Raw genomic sequence first — 13,118 nt, 5'->3', positions numbered from 1 at the left:
CAATTGAATGTAGTTCTCTAAGGCATTGAAAGTAGATCTTTAGGACAAATTCTACCATTTAGTGTAGCACATTAAAAAAATTTAAGATACCATTGACCAAGATGGCCTTGACATTCTCCAAGGTTTGACTGAACTTAAGCCAGGTTTCTTCCTGCCTCTAAGTCCTTGACCTCCCTCCCTCTCAAGCTGGCTATTACAGAATTCAGATGGCCTAATCACAGAAGTATTTCCCTTCCCTTTTCTTATTTTCTTTAGAAAACTTATAATTGAAAGTTATTTCTCTCTCCCTATGAGATGTAAACTCTTTTAAAACCCTCTTGCCAGTTTTATAACCCAACAAACATCTTTCCCAAGGACCTGAGAGCCATCCCACTGAAATGCAGTCATCCAGCAAGATACAGTCCATATCTCCCAGTCTCTGTGAAAGGGTAGGAGCCTAACTTCAATAGATGCTGATTAGCAAGCACAGATGGCCTAATCATAGAGGAAAACATTTGTAAACTCAGGAAATAACTCAATCTGCTCAAAGTTCATTGATCAACCTTCCTAAAGTCCTCTAGTACTTTTCCAAGAGCTCATCCCAGCCTTTAAAGACCATCTCATGCTTTGTTTCAGAGGCGTTCAATTCAGATTGAGTTCTGCCCTCTCATGTTGTAGAAACAGCCTTGTATAATAAGGTCTTCCCTGCTCATCTAACTTTGGTGAAATTTTTGCTCTGACAGCATTTTCTATAATGACTACCTCATTTGCCATGTAACATATTTTTAAAATTGTCCTGTAGTTTTTTGTCTGAATTTCTGTATACTACACACCAGAGTAAAATATTAAATCAACATTTTATCTTACCCTTTTATTAGTAGAAAATAAAATTCAGTTGATTAGATGGGTCAATATTGTGATACTTATTACTTGAAAAAAATAATTTCTGAAGACAACTCTTTAATATTCTAACTCTGAATGAAAGGAAAGGCAAAAGTTAATGGTTTATTTGACCCAGTTGACTCTTTAAACAGAATCAAAGTAAAATAAACAGATTTGAAAAAAAATGTACTTTTATGTAATTTTAACACGAAGTACAATAAATTTTTCACTTGATCAATTTTAACAAAGATCTTTGAAGGTAGCATCTTCTCTAAAGATTCATCAGATAATTGAAAGCCTATTTAATTTGCAATTAGCTAAGGATTATAAATTAATAAAGTTTCATCCTTGAAAGGTGAGAGAATATGTGTAATTTTTATGGTATTCCAAAATGTTTGGAAGCAAAGGTGATCTCTGAAGAAATAAGTGTTCATGATTCAATGATTCATTATTATGAATATTAATGGACTCCACAATAGCATTGCATAAAAATGAAATTGCTTAACTCTGGTCCTGCCATTCCTTTCTCCCAGCAGCAAATATATACATTACCCCCTTTAATTCTTCTCCAATTCATGGGGAGAAATAGCTCTATTTAAAGAACCGAGCTCATCTGTCACCCACATTGCAAACATGTTATTTAAATCAATTAATTTGAAAGGATTGAATATTGACCATCTTATTATATTAAAAAGGAGTCATCTAAGCCAGCAGTGATTCTTTTAATAGCATATTCTCCTATTGTATTTAAAATGTGTTTACATATTGTTAACTACTTGAATGAGAATTAGGGATACAGAAACTTAATGCCTAAGAATTAAGAGCCACTGTATATGAATATCAGAGATAAAGATGAAACATTAGTCATATAAAGCATCTCAGTATTAAAATGATTAAATTTACAGATAGTCCATTTACACCTAACTTTATAGACACACGTTTCCAATATTCTGACATCAGCAATTACTTTTGGGGCTTTTTCTTTTATGTGTAGGGGAAAAGTAACTCACATAGGATCTTAAAACAGACCCTTGTTACAAAGGACAGATTAAAAAGAGAAAAACAAGTTTCTTAGCAGGTATATTTCATATGTACATTGGAGGCACCCAGAGAATGAGTTGTTCTCCAAGAGTTGGCTTTAAATTTCAGTTTATATAGCATATTAAGCAAACAGCAGTAAATTTTTAGAGTAGTGGCAGGACAGAGGAAAAGGATTTTCAATCTCTACACGTGGCAAATTGGGAGAAAGCAAATAACAGGCAGATAAAAGTTAGTAAAGCTTGTTAAAATAGATTACTTTGGTATCATATCCTGTGATACCAGACGATAAGGGGCTAACACTGTCTTCAGTGGTTAACTTTTGTTCCTCCTGTTAGAGAGGTGGGCAGGATACCTTTTGTCTTTGAAAATCTGTGTATTGCTTTTAGTGAAACAGAGGGAGGACAAAGAGCTTTCCTGCATCTACTTCTTCTTATCTTCAGCTCAACAATCCTTCATATTGTGTAGAGCCATATGCTGGTCTCCCCCAATGATTAATGAGCTTATTGTAGGTAACTAGAGGTTACCACTTACATAATGTTGCTGGTGCTATGAATTATTGTCACAAGCATATTGGATTTCCACCAATTTGATGTTCTCATCCCTATCTCTTCCCCATTCTCTCAAAAAACAACCAACCAAACAAAAACAACAAAAAATGACTTGGCTTGTATTTCAACAGGTATTTATTAAATACCTCCTATGTGCAAGGAAAGTTCTTAAAGCACACAGAGTGAACAAGACAGTTAGGATCACCATTCATGGTGGCAGGGATAGGAGATAGTCAGAGCTGATAGGGTAAATAGAACAGGGAAACGTGGGATAGGGCTGCTAATTTAGATTAGGTTATAGGAGTGCTTTTTGTCAAGTGGTATTTGAGCAGACACCCAAATATAGTGAATGGGGGAGTCCTCCACATAATTGGAGAAGAGTGTTCAGGCAGAGGGAGTAACAAATCCTAACTAAGACCAGAGCATTATGCATTTAGGGATCAGCAAAGAGGCCAAGTTTTCCTCGAAGCTCATTGTATTAGTTTCCTGTGGCTGCTGCAAAAAATTAACAAAAACTTGGTGGTTTAAAACAAAAATTTATTCTGGTACTTCTAGAGGCTAGAAATCTGAAATCAAGATTTTCACAAAGCTATGCTCCCCCTGATGATATTGCTGCACTAAACCTGGGTCTGCTCGCCCAGCACAGTAAAGCCAAACACCCACACCAAAGTTTACAACAAGGGAAAGAAGGACATTTATTTGCAGGGTGCCACACTGATGCTTAAGACGCAGTCTCCCTGATGGCTTGCATATAAGGTTTTTTAAGGGCGGGGAGGCAGAAATTACAGGCAAAGTCATAAATCAAGACATAGGGATTTACATTGGTTTGACCTAAAAAAGTGTGATATCTTGAAGTGGGCACCCAGGGTTGGGGGGTCGGGGGGAGACAGCTTACAGGTCATAGGTGGATTCAGAGAATTTTAGATTTGCAATTGGTTAAGGAAGATAAGCTTTATCTAAAAAGTTGGAGCCAGCAGAAAGAAATCTTAAGGTTTGGTCTGTGGGCATGACTTCTGCAGGCCCGTCAGGAAGAAATTTAGAACAAAAAGCAAGAGTGAGAGTTCAGACTTCTGTTCACACTTATGTGAGGTTTACATGGCAGAGGTTGTTTTTTTGTTTGTTTGTTTGTTTTTTCCTAATCTATCCATTGGCAATTTTTATCTGGTGGGGGTCCGGGTTTCCAAAAGACAGCTCAGGGACATGTGTTAAGATGTTATTTCTAGTTTCTATAGGGAGGCAAACATCGTGTGACTCTAACTGATTTGGGTGGATATTGCTTAAGCTATCATTACTTTTCTGTTAATCAGGTTGCTCATTTACTTTTTAAGGCTAGCTAGATGCCTGGAATTGCCCTTGATGGGACTCGAAATTTTTCCTTTATTTCCATGCTTAAGACAGGGACAGCAGGCCCCTAAAAGGGGTCTCTGCTATGTCTCAAAGCCGCTAGAAATGAATACTTCCTTGCCTTTCTGGCTTCTAGTGGCTCCCAGAATTCCTTGGGTTATGACTATGTTATTTCAATCTCTGCCACTCACTTCATGAGGTCTTCTCTGTGTCTGAATCTTCTCCTCTTTTGTCTCTAATAAGAACACTTGTCATTGAATTTAGGGCTCACCCATGTAATCCATAATGATGTCATCTCAAAATCCTTAACTTAATGACACCTGCAAACACCCTTTTCCAGATAGGTTTATAATCCTAGGCTCCTGCTGTTAATATGCAGTAATATCTTTTTGTGAGGCCATCATTCAACCAATGACACTTGTCTTAATAAATATACTCTTCAGGGAAGTGACTGGTTTGAACTAATAGCAGGTGGGCTTCTCAGGAGTTAGCCTCAAATATACAGCAAAATCTTAGAAATTTTTCCCTTGTCTCCAGGCTAGATCTTATATGGAGTTTAAAGACACCTTTTCTTTCAGGCAGTAAAAGTTCCACTTCTAACCAGAGGCTTAGAAATATGCTAACACAATGGTCCATTGGTATGACTGACAGTTTTGCTAAACTGTTGTGTTTGTCTTATGTCCTGACACAATTTTCTGCTGCTAAATTCAGGGAAAGCATCTCCCTGGATTTAGCATCTAACTAAGACAAGAGCATAGTGCATTTAAGAATCAGCAAAGAGGTCAATCTCAGTATGCAGAATCTCTTTTTTAAACTCACATTATTTGGGCAATTTAAACACATAGGCCTGCATTCATTTATAATTTTTTTTGCATTGATTTATTTCCCCGGTTAAAAGCATCAGCCATATATATATAAAGACACTTACATACTTTAAATATCTAATTAGTGTACCCCAGTTCTGCATTAAAGAAACAGAATCAATATGTGTTGAATGCACATGAACTCCAGAATCCAATGGAATGGGAGAATGACATTTAGGCCATCATTAAGAACAAAATGTTATAAATAATTACTGAGGGGGGAAAAGCATCTTTTATTACTTTCTTCCAAGATTTTCATTCCATATTTACCATTTAGACTGGTTGTTAGAAGGAATTTTTAGATAACTATTTGGAAAAATTTGTTGGCTTCAAGTAGGCTCAAGATAATGTTCCTTTGCACTTAAATTTATTTTTAGTTCCTGAGTATTAAAATTTTAAAAATATGTTCATATTACCTGACTTTTGAAATTTAACAAACCTCTGTGCCTCAGATACATTTTTTTCTTTCTCTAATTCTAAGACCTTGTATAGTGACAATTCTTTATTCTTTGAGCCATAACTCAACATCTAGGTAATTTAAAGGTCAATAAACAATGTAAAAGCAATTTCATGTATTTCCCTTTCATCACCCAATTGTCAAAAGTACATTTTGTACTGTGGAACATGTCGTCAGCCTAACATCAGCATCATTCCCCTTCTCCTGCACTTCCTAACACTTGCTCTTGCTTGAGCTTGAGTTCTTATTTCTGGTATTAAACATTTCCTATTGTTCCTTATTGTTCTTATTAATTACAAACACAGGCAAATAGGGTGATTATAAATAGACAGTGTTAAGTAATTTTTAGTGATGGAATAAATACTAACCTATATTGGGCAGTTTATTTGAGCCATAAGTGATCACCCATGGGACTATTCCTCCAAAGAAAATTGTCCTTTTGACTTTTGACATGACATATACTAAGAGAAAACAATATTAACCTGCCTTGACTTGCTCAGCTCAATTGCTGGCAAGTAAGAAAACCCAAATCTTCCAAAGTTTTATATTAACAATGCAGAGACACATACATCTTTATATGGTGTGTGTGTGTGTGTGTGTGTGTGTGTGTGTGTGTGTGTATGCGTGGTCAATTTTGTAGAAAAAGTCTTATGGTCCAAATAATGCATTGAATTTAAATGACTTCTAAATAATGAAACATTAGAATGCTGAATGCAGATGCATTTTACTTTTTTTTCCACATAAGTCCTTAAGAAAACAGAGCATGAAGAGTTTTTTTAAATGATGTTCTAAGACTTTCTAAGCCTCTCTACTTAAATCAAGCATGTTATTCTTCATCTATTACCATAATAGGCAGTATATGCAGTCCCCATGATAGGCAACATATTTTACAAAAAGAAAGACTTTTCAGAATACATGAAAATATTCAGGAGTAGCAAATGATATATAAGACTCTTACTTATCCTCCCCTCCATATTCAGATGTGTTCTTGGGGAGTTGTTTCTAAAGAGTCATCTGGAATACATTCCAAAAAATTGTTGATGATATGCATCTCTGTGAGTTTTTTTTTTGAGATAGACCCCCACTTTGACATGCAGACCTTTACATTTAAGGGTTTTTTGGTATTCTTTTATGAAAAAAATTAAAATTCAATTAACTAATTACAGGAAGCACAAAATGCTGTGTATGGTATTCTGTATTTCATTTGTAAACCATTTTCAGAACTGGAACTGGTTTATTTCAACTTTGTGCACCAGTCTACTTCCATTAAAATCAACAAGGGCATGTTGAGCATAAGAAAAAAAGGCTCCACAAAATATTGCTCAGCTCTCATGTGATTTTTAAAGCTGGCTTTCATGGAAATGGCCCCTGGTACTCTGCTAGGTGCTGGGGAAACCACTGAGCTAGACAGACACTGGTCCTATCCTCATGGGGCCTATTAGTTATATACATAAGTCATTTGCAAGCAGAGATAAGGACTAAAAATGATGTGGCATTTGAGTTGAGAGCTGACTGTTAAGTAGGACATAACTAAGTGAAGAAAGATGAAGGCTTTCCAAGAAGAGGCGTACATGTAAAGGCCCTCAAGATGGAAGGAGCATGTGCATTTGTAGGAACTGAAAGAAGGTAAGAGTTCCTGGATCATTTTATAAAATGGCCTTTTGTAGAACAGGAAACTAGGCCTTCTAAAACCTATACCAGATACAGACCTACAAATCTGTTATGAACAGAGTTTTCAAGAATTCTTTCACTTTCCTTTTTAGAAAATGTAAGTTGATACCAAATGCCATTTACATAAAAATAACCTTTGTGCCCAAGGTCTTGGGATCTCACCACTTGCATCAGTGTGGTCTGGATGTGAGACATCAAGTCAAAAGAGGGTATTTTGGAGCTTTAAGATTGACTGATTGCCCTGTTGGGTCTCAAACTTGCATGGGACCTGTAGCCCCTTTGTTTTGACTGATTTCTCCCTTTTGGAATGGGTGTTTTTACCCAAAGCCTGTACCCCCACGTTGTATCTTGGGAGTGACTAACTTGTTTTTTTATTTTACGGGTTCATAGTAGGGGGAAAGAACTTGCCTTGTCTCAGATGAGACTTTGGACTGTGGACTTTTGAGTTAATGGCGAAATGAGTTAAGACTTGGAAGACTGTTGAGAAGGGATGATTATGTTTTTCGGTGTGAGAAAGACATGAGATTTGGGAGGGGACAGGGATGGAATGATGTGGTTTGGATTTGTATCCTTGCCCAAATCTCACATCAAACTGTAATCCTCAATATTAGAGGAGGGGCCTGGTGGGAGGTGATTAGATCTTGGGGGCAGGTTTTCCCCTTATTTTTCTCATGATAGTGGGTAAGTTCACATGGGATCTGGTTGTTTAAAAGTGTGTAGCACCTCCCCCTTTCCTCTCTTCCTCTTGCTTTGGCCATGTGAGATGTGCCTCCTTCCTCTTTGCCTTCCACCATGATTGTAAGTTTCCTGAGGCCTCCCCAGCCATGCTTCTTACACAGCTTGCAGACCTGTGAGCCAATTAAACTTCTTTTCTTTATAAATCACCAAGGTACCTGAGGGTAGTTCGTTAGAGCAATGCAAGAGTGAACTAATACACTTTGCTATGGCAGAGCTAAATTTGCTTTATTAGTCCATAGATTTTGCATTTGTTATTTCCTTTGCCTGAAATAGTCTTCTACCAAATATCATATGGATGGTTCTTCTCTCCATTCAGTTTTTAGTTCAAAAGTCATCCCATAACAAAATCTTAAGATTTTTTTTCTCTACCCTATTATCTTTTCTTACTTTCTTCACAGCAGATGCTAGCTGAAAGTATCTTATTTGTTTGTCTACTTGTTTATCATCTAATTATACCCACTAGAAGATAAGCTTCACAAAGTCAGGGCACTCAGTGACTACAGAAGTATCTGACCTACTGTGGGAATTCAGTAAATATTTGCAAAAAATAAATAACCTCCTCTCATCCTTTCTCTTTTCTTTACCCAGTTGTCATATCTCCTGACATCTGCCTGCATTTGCTTTCTGTACATGTTTAGTAAGCTTGCAGGCCAATTGCATATGCAGTACTTACCAATCAAAATCATAACAAATAAATTGATTATGTTCATTTCTGGAATACTTTTATCTTCTTTCACTTCATATTTGTCTTGTTTCTAATTGTTGAGCTTTTAAGTTTTTTTTTGTTTGTTTTTCTGTTTTCGTTTCTTTTTTTTTTTTTTTTTTGACGGAGTCTTGCTCTGTCACCAAGCTGGAGTGCAGTGGCGCAATCTCAGTTCACTGCAACCTCCACCTCCAGGGTTCAAGTTATTCTCCTGCCTCAACCTCCTGAGTAGCTGGGACTACAGGCGCACACCACCACGCCCAGTTAATTTTTGTATTTTTAGTAGAGATAGGGTTTCACCATGTTTGCCAGGATGGTATCGATCTCTTGACCTCGTGATCCACCTGCCTTGGCCTCCCAAAGTGTTGGGATTACAGGCATGAGCCACTGCGCCTGGCCTTAAGTTGGTTTTATGAGCCAGACAAACTTGTAACTCATGCTAAAAGGCAGGATTGATTTTCAGAACCAGAATAGTGACCAGGTAGTACCCAACATCAGACCAACTAGAAAATCAGATGCAAAATATTAGCTGGGAACCAGCAGAGTCACAAAAATAACACAGCAAAGGTACACAAAATGGAAACTAGAGAAGTCAGATAGGCTGAAGACAAAGACCAGTTTCAATTAAAGCCCAGATAATCTCCATAGAAAGCTGTTTCATAGAGTGCAGCTGCTAAGTCTTTAAACTTTTAGACCTGAGTTGGTTTTATCCCTTAGGCATGTTGTTTCATTTCAGATTGAGTGAAATTCTTATTTGCTTAGATTGAAATCAATTTTATCCTTCTAGCAGTTGTCATAGTCTCTAAACTAGCTGGGTGTGATACATAAAACTCTGTGTCTTCACAAATTCATTCAAGACCAATCTCTGAGGGAAGTGAATTGGTCCTTCAGAAGACCCTCAGACAGAGGTCTCACTATGTAACTAAGAATTTCAAGGCAAAGTTATGTTGTATAAAATGTTTCATTTAGAGAATGAATATATTCTTTTATTTCTAGTGGGTTACATAGTTACCAGTAATCAAACAAGTTAAATCCACTAAAATAAGATTAATGAGTAGGTCAATTTGCTTTTAGATGCTAGTATGTCATATTTCTTGCCTAGTGTTACAACTTCTGTTCTTTAACACATGAGGGCTTTGTGCTCTGTAATTGCCCTTCAGTATGAGATCTATTTTTATTTAGAAAACAGCAAATGTAAATAGATAAAAATGTCAATAAACAATACTGACCAGATTGTAGAAAAATTGTCAATGCATTCTGGAATAATTGTAGCTAGCATCAATATCTGTGATTGTAGAATCACACTTAAATTGTGATAAAATCATTGTTAAATAATATTAATTAATATTATCTAGACTAGAATCTAAAGAATGGTTGACATAATTTACTCATATTTCCTCTCTAAATTATAAAATCTGTGTTTGTTCATTATAGAATATTTTGAAAAGGGTAGTCAAAAACTAAAATCATATATGATATCACTATATATCAATAATCATTGATCTTTTGGGATTATTGATCTTTTGGTGTTTATCCTTTCAGTTATTTTTCTAAAATTCAATTTTGGAATAGATGGCCTAAAAAAGCTGTTTTAAAGTTAGTTTTTTTGGAATTACATGTCAAACAAATCCCTATCGAATTATATAATTTTCTGCTGCCCCACTTAAAATTGCTAGAATTAATTCCTCTGATGTACCATACACTGATTCAAAAGACAAAACCAAATAGGCACCTAAGTGTTCCAGGCATTTTTATTGATTATTACTATGGAATTCAGATTTTTTTTTACTTTTAAAACTCTCCCATAATGTCTCCGGCCCTTGGAGTTCTTTCCCCAGCAGAGTTTTGTGAAGAATTATTGCATATGGATTAAAACTCTGGAATTTAAGCCAAACAGACCTAGATTTGGGTCCTATTTCCACCACTTTCTGCCACTTTCTGACTGTGTGAACTTATGTATGAAAAATTTCCTTTTTCATCCTCAGTTTTCACACCTGCAAAATTGAAGTAATAAAAATAGGCAATTAGTAATTGTTGTGACAAATAGTATAATACTACAGTGGTTTTAAAATATATACACAAATTCTTTAAGGCTCCTGTCATTGGCAGGTGGAGGTTATGTACTTTCTGTTGAATCTGAGCTGACTTTTTAAATGTATTTTTTAAAATTTTGTTGTAGGTTCAGGGTACATGTGTAGATTTGTTATGTAGGTAAATACCATGTCACAGGGGTTTAGTGTACAGATTATTTTAATCACCCAAGTAATGAGCATAGTACTTGATAGGTAGTTTTTCGATTCTCATCCTCCTCTCACCCTTCACGCTCAAGTAGGACCCAGCGTCTGTTGTTTCCTTCTTTGTGTTCATGGGTACTCAATGTTTAGCTCCCACTTATAAAACAGAACAAGTATTTGGTTTTCCGTCCCTGTGTTAATTCTCTTAGTATAATGGCCTCCAGCTTCATCTGCGTTGCTGCAAAGATATGATTTTTGTTTGTATGTGTGTCTGTGTATATTCCATGGTGTACAGGTACCACATTTTTTTTTTATCCAGGCTATTGTCAATGGGCATTTAAGTTGATTCCATGTCTTTGTTATTGTAAATATTGCTGCAATGAACATCCATGTGCATGTGTCTTTATGGTAGAATGATTTAGATTCCTTCGGGTACATATCTAATAATGGGATTGCTGGGTCAAATGGTAATTCTGTTTTAAGTCCTTTGAGAAATTGCCAAACTGCTTTACATGATGGCTAAATTAATTTACATTCTCGCCAGCAGTATATGTGCATTCCGTTTCCTCTGTAACCTCACCAGCATCTGTTATTTTTTTGACCTTTTAATAATAATCATTCTGACTGGTATGAGACGGTATCATCTTATTGTGGTTTTGATTCTCATTTCTCTAGTGATTAGTAATGTTGAGTATCTTCTTATATGTTTTTTGGCTGCATGTATCTCTTCTTAAAAAATGTTTGTTCATATCATTGGTCTTTTTTTTTTTTCCTTGAGGTGTAGTCTCACTCTGTCACCCAGGCTGGAGTGCAGTGGCGAGATCTCGGCTCACTGCAAGCTCCGCCACCTGGGTTCACACCATCCTCCATCCTCAGCCTCCCAAGTAGCTAGGACTGCAGGCTCCCACCACCACAGTTGGCTAATTTTTTGTGTTTTCAGTAGAGACGGGGTTTCAGTTAGCCAGGATGGTCTCGATCTCCTGACCTCGTGATCTGCCCACCTCGGCCTCCCAAAGTTCTGGGATTACAGGCATGAGCCACCACGCCCGGCCTGGCCCACTGTTAAATGAGTTTGCTTGTTTTTTGCTTGTTAACTTGTTTAAGGTTCTTATAGATTCTGGTTACTAGACCTTTGTCAGACGCATAGTTTGCACATATTTTCTCCCATTCCGTAGATTGTCTGTTTACTCTGTTGTAGATTCTTTTGCTGTGCAGAAGCTCTTTAATTAATTCCCATTTGTCAATTTTTGCTTTGGTTGCAATTGCTTTTGGCATTTTCATCATAAAATCTTTGCCCGTGCCTATGTCCAAAATGGTTCCTAGGTTTTCTTCCAGGGTTTTTATAGTTTTGGATTTTAATTTAGGTTTTTAATCCATCTTGAGTTGATTTTTTTATATGGTATAAATAAGTGCTTCAGTTTCAGTCTTCTGCATATGGCTAGCCATTTATCTCAGCACCATTTATTGAATAGGGATTCCTTTCCCCGTTGTTTGCTATGTTTATGTTGTTGAAGATTAGATAATTTAGGTGTGTGGCATTATTTCTGGGCTCTCTATTCTGTTTCATAGGCCTATGTGTCTGTTTTTTTTACCAGTACCAAGCTGTTTTGGTTACTATAGCCTTGCAATATAGTTTGTTCTTTTTGCTTAGGATTGCTTTGGCTATTCAGGCTTTTTTTTTGGATCCATATGAATTTTAAAATTAATTTTTTCTAATTCTGTGAAGAATGTCATTGGTGGATGAATAGAAATAGTATTGAATCTGTACATTGCTTTGGGCAGTGTGGTCAATTTAGCAGTATTGATTTTTTCTATCCATGAGCATTGAATTTTTTTTCATTTGTGCTGTCTCTGATTTCTTTCACCAGTGTTTTCTAATTCTCATCATAGAAATCCTTCACCTGACTGGTTAGCTGCATTCCTAGGTATTTCATTCATTTTGTGCTTACTATGAATGAGATGACATTCTTGTTTTGGCTATCAGCTTGGACATTATTGGTGTAAAGAAATCCTACTGATGTTTGTGCATTGATTTTGTATCCCGAAACTTTAAGTTGTTTATCAAATCAAGGAATTTTGGGGCTGAGGTTATGTGGTGTTCTAGGCATAGAATCATATTATCTGCAAAGAGAGGTAGGTTGACTTCCTCTCTTCCTACTTGGATGTTGTTTATTTCTCTCTCTTGCCTGAGTGCTCTTGCTAGGACTTCTGTTACTATGTTGAATAGGAATGGTGAGAGTGGGCATTCTTTTCTCCTGGTTTTCAAGGGGAATGCTTTAAGTTTTTACCCATTCAGTATGATAATTGGCTGTGGTTTTGTCATAGATGGCCGCATTTACATTCAGTGTTATTATTAAGTAAGAACTTACTACTGCTATTTTGGTGCTTATTTACTGTTTATTGACTCATTGTTCCTCCCTTTTTAATGTCTTCCTTGGTGGTTAAGTGATTTTATCTTGTAGCGTGTTTTAATTTGTTGCTTTTCATTTTTAGTTTGTCTACAATAGGTTTTTCGTGGAAGACAGTGTGGCAGTAACTCAAAGACCCAGAGACATAAATACCATTAGACCCAGTAATAAGATTACTGGGTATAAACCCAAAGGAATATAAATCATTCTATTATAAAGATACATTCACACGTATGTTTATTGCAGCACT

Source organism: Gorilla gorilla, chromosome 19 (assembly GCF_029281585.2).
Source record: "Gorilla gorilla gorilla isolate KB3781 chromosome 19, NHGRI_mGorGor1-v2.1_pri, whole genome shotgun sequence".
Lineage (NCBI taxonomy): Eukaryota > Metazoa > Chordata > Mammalia > Primates > Hominidae > Gorilla > Gorilla gorilla.
This window is presented reverse-complemented; position numbering follows the sequence as displayed.